This window comes from Peromyscus leucopus, chromosome 4 (assembly GCF_004664715.2).
Source record: "Peromyscus leucopus breed LL Stock chromosome 4, UCI_PerLeu_2.1, whole genome shotgun sequence".
Lineage (NCBI taxonomy): Eukaryota > Metazoa > Chordata > Mammalia > Rodentia > Cricetidae > Peromyscus > Peromyscus leucopus.
The window spans coordinates 76,742,437-76,749,313 of record NC_051066.1 but is presented as its reverse complement, the minus strand read 5'-3'; the positions used below and the strand labels follow the sequence as shown (position 1 = coordinate 76,749,313).

The 6,877-nt window shown below is 47.0% G+C and overlaps 1 long non-coding RNA gene across 1 annotated transcript; it reads right to left on the bottom strand.

Moving 5' to 3' along the window:
• Positions 1-468: 468 nt before the first annotated feature.
• Positions 469-5,301, bottom strand: LOC114710760. The gene is made up of 2 exons (XR_005091362.1): positions 2,633-5,301; positions 469-1,990 (listed from the first exon to the last, which is right to left on the bottom strand). It is a non-coding gene; the product is annotated as an uncharacterized LOC114710760 (long non-coding RNA).
• Positions 5,302-6,877: the final 1,576 nt, after the last annotated feature.

Genomic DNA, 6,877 nt, shown 5'->3' with positions numbered 1-6,877 from the left:
ATAGCACCCCCAGGTTACAATCAGCCATCCTCTGCTTCACCTTCACAGGCACAGACTGGGAGCTTGACTCAGTTTTGTCTGATCATCTCTTCCGACGACTGAGCTGTCCAGTTTGAGGAGAGCTGAGGATGCAGGGAACTCCAACAAGGCATAGAAAACATTTCTAAATCATTTGGGGTAGGTGTTTTCCTTCCAATGCTCTCTGATGTTGAGAGGCAGAAAAGGCTTTGAACAAAAGCTGACCGTAGGCAAGTGTCCGTTTGCACATTTAGTAAGATTGGCTACACTAAGAGCCAGGAGGATTGCTGGTGGGACCGAGGAGCTAAGGATGGCAGAGTGCAAACTCCTCCCAGTTTCTCCAGGGCTGGAGAACACCTGGAACACTCATTAAAAATCAGTTTGGGGCAGGAGAGAGAGCTCATCCCCTAAAGTGCATGCACAAGGTCCTGAGTTCAACCCCCGGAACACGTTTGTTTGTTTGTTTGTTTGTTTGTGTTTGTTTGTTTTAAGCTGGGCATGCTTGTAATTCTAGCACCGGGAAGGCAAAGGTGGGTGGATCCTAAGCGAATCTCAGGCCAATGAAAGACTCCATCTCTGAGAGGAAAAGGGTTAGTGGTACCTGAGGAACAGCACCCAAGGCTGACTTCTGGCCTCCACACTCAGGCAGACATACCTGTGCATACGCCTGCACTGACATGAACATACACACATACATATAAACGTAAATACACACCACATGCTTGCCTCAGCAAGTCTAATGGGGGTGGGGTGGTGGTGGAAAGCAGGGATCTGCATTTCTAATATCCCCAGGTGACTGTGACTCTGGTGGTGGCTGGTTTGGACTCTGGAGTGAAGAACAGTTCAGCTTCTTATGGGCAGTGGGAACTTGGGCAACTTGACCTCTCCAAGAACCAGCTTCCTCGCCTGTAAAACAGATGAAAACAGTAGCACTCCATGGGGTTTTTGAGAGAGTGAAATGAAGTAAGCACGCATACACACCTGAAGCCCTGCCTGGAACACAGGAAGCCCCCAGTACATGTTAGCACCTGGAATCCTTAATGGCTAAGCATCTCACCATGAGAACTTTGAGTGCCTGCCTTTGTAAACAAATTAGAAAAGGTGAGTAGGAAGGTCCCTATGTATTCAGACCTACACAATATTTGCATATCCTCTCAAGGGTCTTGCCTGGCCCTGAAAGTTCATCCTTCTCGCAGCCTTGGTTAAGTAGATTATAACAGCATTCATGTCTGTAACACTTCTCTTTTTCAGAATTCACAAGGCCAAAAGACATGATACCAGGTAACAGCTCTTGCTTTTAAGCCTTTTCTCTGTGACCATGGTGATCCATGTTTCTATGTTCCTTCAAAGGCAGTCACAGCCTTTTCTAGTCTACAATGTAACTGAGACTCATTCCCACATTGCTGAGTGTGGAAACCAAGGTATGCTCAACTCTGTCAGACCATCTCTGTTCCTCCGTTCACTTCAGTAGAGTGATGGTATTACTAGAGGAATGTATTCAGCAAAGACTAAGTGGTCGGGAGAACAAATTAAAGGATGGAATTAACCTGGAACAAATTAAAGGACTTCCTTGACCTCAAATAATTTTCATCTAGCTGAGAATCAAGATGAACACTGAGGCTGGGATGTACCTCAGTGGTGCGAACTGCCTCTCATGCTACAGCCCTGGGTTCAGTCCTCAGCATAAGTAAGTGGATAAATAGATAAGTAATCATTATAATCAAATAATGGACGTGGCAGACATTTCTGAGGTTCCCCTGATATTCATTTGGTCTTCATATTTGAAGCCCCCTTGCAGTTCTATCATTCCAGTGGATATGGCTAGTGAATGTGGTGGGCATAGAAGATGCTACCTTGGTGTGGCCCTTACGAACAGTGCGTTCCTTCTTCCCCTTGCCTTGCAGTAGTGATTATGACAGCCCTGTGGTCCAGATGCTGCTGCTCAGATGCAGGAAGACAGCTCAGTGGGTCTCTGGATAAAGCAAGAAAGAGAAATAAATCTGCGGGGATCACACCATGAGATCCTTGGTTACCGCAATATTTTCTAACTTCCTCTGCTCAGAGAAATGAGGTGGCCGTGGTTGTGAAGGAGGCATTCCAAGAAGATCAGTGAGCCCTAAAACATATGTAGGGAGTCACCTGAAGACCTTGTTCTAGACCCAGCAGGACAAACATTTAGGAAGGGTGCTGAAGATGATACACCTTTAATAGAGCCATTCTAAGGATTGACCAAGTTTGGGGGACCCTGCACTAGGAACTGCTCCATCCACCTGATGTCTCTCAGCAGAGACGTCATCACGTGACCTCCAAGAGGGGAGGCTCTGGGGTGGAATCTCCTCAGCTAGAGGAGATTCTATCCCCTCTGGCTGAGTCACTTTAGTAATTCAAAAGCTGCTTCATCTGTACCACGTAAGAAAGTGTATTTTATACAGTTGTTGTGATGATTGAGTTAGGACAGCTTAGTTGTAATAATCTTAGTGGCACAAAATAACAATGACCATTCTGTATCTCTTGACGTTTGTATGGGTCAGGAATTCAGAGATTACCCCTGGGGGCAGTTCTGGATCAAGCTGTCTCTCGAGGGTGTATCACATGTTGACTGGTGCTGGGTTACCTGAAGACTCAAGTTGGGATGGAAGACCTACTTCCCAGTGGCCTTGCTCATATGGCTGTTGGTCAAAGGCCTCCCCACAGGACTGTATGAATGTCCTCACTGTGCGGTGGCTGGCTTCGTTCCAAAAGAACCACTCGAAAGACCAAGGAGAAGGCGGTGATGGATTCACAAATGGTTCTGCAGAATCTCTTGGTCACACAGGTCAGCTTTGCTCAGCATGGGGGGCAACTAGACAAGGCGAGAATTGCAGGGGTGAGGATCTGTGAGGCTGGCTAGCATAATTACTCCTGCCAATATCTGAAATACTCTAAACCATGCCTGACACATGATTGGAACTTGGCAAACACTTGCTATTTGTAGTAGAAACAAAATGATCTGTAACCTCTCACCCAGAACCCCGGCTCCTCCACCACTTAACTTTTCCGCAGGCATTCCATGAAGACACATAAGTGTCCTTTGTTCTGGAAAGTTGTGGACTGGACACTTGACTGCCAGGAGGAAGGGCCCCCGTCCTGGTACTCTATATCCCTGGGGAGGAAGTATACAAACAGAGACAAGAGAACATCTAGGAGCTTGCATTTCCCATGGCGTATTCACCACCATTATCTAGCTTGAGGTACACAATGTGGAGGGTTAAGACCACAAATTCTGGAACAAGATTGCCTGGGAGCAACTCTCAGCTCTCTTTATTAGTTGTGTGACCTTGGACAAAGTTACTTTCCAGACCTGTTTTCTTCTTTGTTATAAATATGAATAACAATTCCTACTTCATGGAGCTGTTGTATGAATTATATACTTTAACTATATGAAAGGCTCAGAACCATGTCTGGCTTGCAATGAATGCTCATAAATATTAGCTATTATAACTACCCAGAGATGGGGATCAAGGATGATACAAAGGGACAAGGAAATAAAGAGATGCATGACCAACTCAGACCTTTATCTGTGACCTTTGACAAGTGCAAGGTAAAGCTGATGTTAAAACAACTTTCTAGTGCTTCCCCCAGACACCTGAGGTTGGTTTAGAGTGATGGACACAAAGCTTGGAGAAGCATATGCATGATGCTGCGAGCTGCTGGGCCAGGCTTGCGCACCTTCAACCTCACCTGGTACATGTTATTTATCTGACTTCTTCTATGACTGGGACCAGCTGTTTTCTGGCTCTCTCCAAGTTTGTAATTTTTACCTCCATTTCCTAATTTCCATTGTTGAAGAGAAGCTTGGGTGCCTGAATGGATTGCCTTCCATTGACGGGGCAATGGAGTTGGTGCTGGGGTCCAGGGTTCTGACCCTGTGGACGGAAGCAGATGAAATGAGATGGGGCAGCAGGCAGGTAGAAGAAATCAGAGAGTTTAGCATCAAATCCAAAGCATCAGTCAGCTGGAGGACTCTCAGCACCCTAATTTGTGAATCTTGGGTAAGTTACAGAAAACAGAAGCTAAGGGCTGCTGGACTTTTTGCTCAGGGAAGGTTCTGGTTGAACAAATTCAGGGTATAACATAAACACTGCTCCCATGGCACAGGGGTCTCTGCAACCTTCATGGCCAGCAGAATGACGAGCCACCATGAGAGGCAAGAAGGCAGTTTGGCTCGATGTGACTCGGTTGCTAGTGTTTCACACTTTGGGAGTCTGACCCCAAGTGGTTTATTTTAGGGTTATTTAAGCACAGCACAATTTGGTGAAAGCTCGATCCTGTGTACGCAACAAAAAATACACAAATCTCTGAAGAGCAAAGTAAGCTAAACACAGATCAGATGTGACTACATTAAAAACTCTCTGTAAAGCTTATAGGTTGAGGGAGAAAAACAAATCTGTGATAAGTGTCTGGGGAAGGATCTTGTGCCAGAAAATCTCTGGCCACACAGACAGCACAAAGGTCACCAGACTAGAAAGCACAGCTGCTCCAGCCTACAATGAGCATGGAAAATAACTTAGAATACATGTAAACTCAATGAATTAGTAGAACTTTATTTTAGATGGGTGGGGAACAGGGCCTGGAAATATAGAGAGGAACTGTCTTCAGACAGTGTTGCTTTGGAGTTTCTCTGAGGAAATGGCCCTCTAGATGAGCCCTGAAAAATGAAAAGAAGCCACTCTTTTGAAAAGCAGGAAAAGACTGTCCAGGTGCAGATATGGGGGTGGGCATAGGGCATACAAAGACTCTGGGATTAGAAATATACAAAGGGACCCTGGAACTGACAGAGGCAGGGGAGTGAGGTGATGGGGAGCAACAGGATATTGGGAGGCAGAGGCTGATGGATGATCTGTGCCGTGACAACATGGGTACATAGATAAAGAAGAATGGATTGTGGGGAGTGCATTAAGAGATAGGACCATCAGGGTGTGTGCCCATGCATTTAAACAGTTGAGGATGAGCCTGAGGCTGAGAAGGAGAGGCAGCAGGGAAGTGGTCCACATTTCTGGTTGGGGCTGTAATTTACTAAGGTAAAGAACCCTGGGCAGGTGAGACCAGGTTTGGAGGGTAACAGAAAACCAGCTTTGTGCATAGTTGTATGGCCATGGACCAGAGACACAGCCCATGACGCTACTTTTGCAGCCCAAGGAATGCTTTCCAGAGGCTTCTTCAGGCAAAGCTGGGTGTCTTAGCTAAGGTTTTTATTGCTGTGAGGAATCACCATGACCTCAGCAACTCCTATAAAGAAAACATTTAAGTGGGTGGCTGGCTTGCAGTTTCAGAGGCTCAGTCCATTATCATCATGGCAGGGAGCGTGGTAGCGTGCAGACAGACATCCTCATGCGGGAGCTGAGTCTTTACATCTTGGCTTGCAGGCAACAGGAAGTTAACTGACTATCACACTGAGTGAAGCTTGAGAAAAGAGACCTCAAAGCCTGTGCCCACAGTGACACACTTCTTCCAAGGCCACACCTCCTTCCTAATAGTGCCACTCCCTTTGGGGGCCATTTTCTTTCAAACCACCACACTGGGATTCTTGATTTGCCCCAGAAAAGAATTTCAGGATGAGCTGGTATGAAATGGAGCTGGATTTTATTAGGAAGATATTTCAACAAACATTTGTGTCTAGGGTTAATAAAAAGAGGGATGTTGGAGGGGGGTGGGCAGACTCAAGTGCCAGTGTGGACTTCTCAAGGGAGACTCACACACAAATGTCTCATCAGCAACCGTAAATACTATTTAGGTAGCTCCCAACTACTAAGACCTCCACTCCCCGATTCCTTCTCTTCTAATACATGAGATGATTATAGGGCTGCTCCAGAGGTGCCTTGGAGAGGACCATCTCTTAAGAAACCACGGTCACAAGGGCTGCACAGCGGGACTTGACATGCCTTTTATTGTTAACGGGGTCTCTTGTGGGATTCCTAGAAAAATTGCAGGTTTGCCTATGGGAAGGGAATAAGGCCAAACTCAAAGGCTGGCTTAGGCTGAAGTAAGACTTATTGATATTTTAACACTCTTATTTGAAATGCCTCTATGAAAGAGGAGTATTGTCTCTATGTAAACCTTCACAGTATTATCTCAGAGTTCTTAACTGTCAGCAGCTGGGAGACTCCAACAGAACTGCAGCTCCGGGCCTCCTTCCCCTTCCCCTTCTCCAGTCTTTCTGTCCTGCTGTGGGTTGGCACCCTGGAGAGTGCTGGAAAGGCTGAATTTGAGGAGAACAAGCAGGCGGCCTGATTCAAGGCTGGTCCCGGATTCCAGGTGAGAAACGGGGATGCCCAGGGTGGTAACGGAAACAGATACCCCTCCTAAGCAAGCAATGACAAGGGCCCTGGGGTTCTGTGGGTTCTGTGGTAGAGCGTTTGTCCAACGTGCAAAGCCCTTGGTTCAATCCCCAATTTGGGGTGGGAAAAAAAAAGACAGAGCGAAAAAGTGCTTTTTAACCTCCCCCACATGCTCTGGATTTCCACCTGTGAGATGCTGAGCAGCCAGCCAGATGAAGCAGTTCTTTTTGGAAAACACTGAAATGAAACCACCATATGGAGGGGAGTGGAGAAAATGGGGTCGAAAGAGACCAGGCTGAGCCTCAGCCATGCGGCGTCCTCCACAGCTGACTGACATGGTGAGGAAGTTCTGGGTACCATCTGTGCCCGGGAAACGGTATCCTGGGAAACAGATGGCTAGACAGGCTCGCCCCCTGGCTGACCAGAGTCCTGCAGCCAGGGTCACCTTCCTGGGAGGTTTAGGATGGAGCATTCTGGGAGGCTGTGGGCCCAACAGGGCTGCCTTCCTTGTCACCTGCTGCTGGACCACGGCTGCTCTGTTT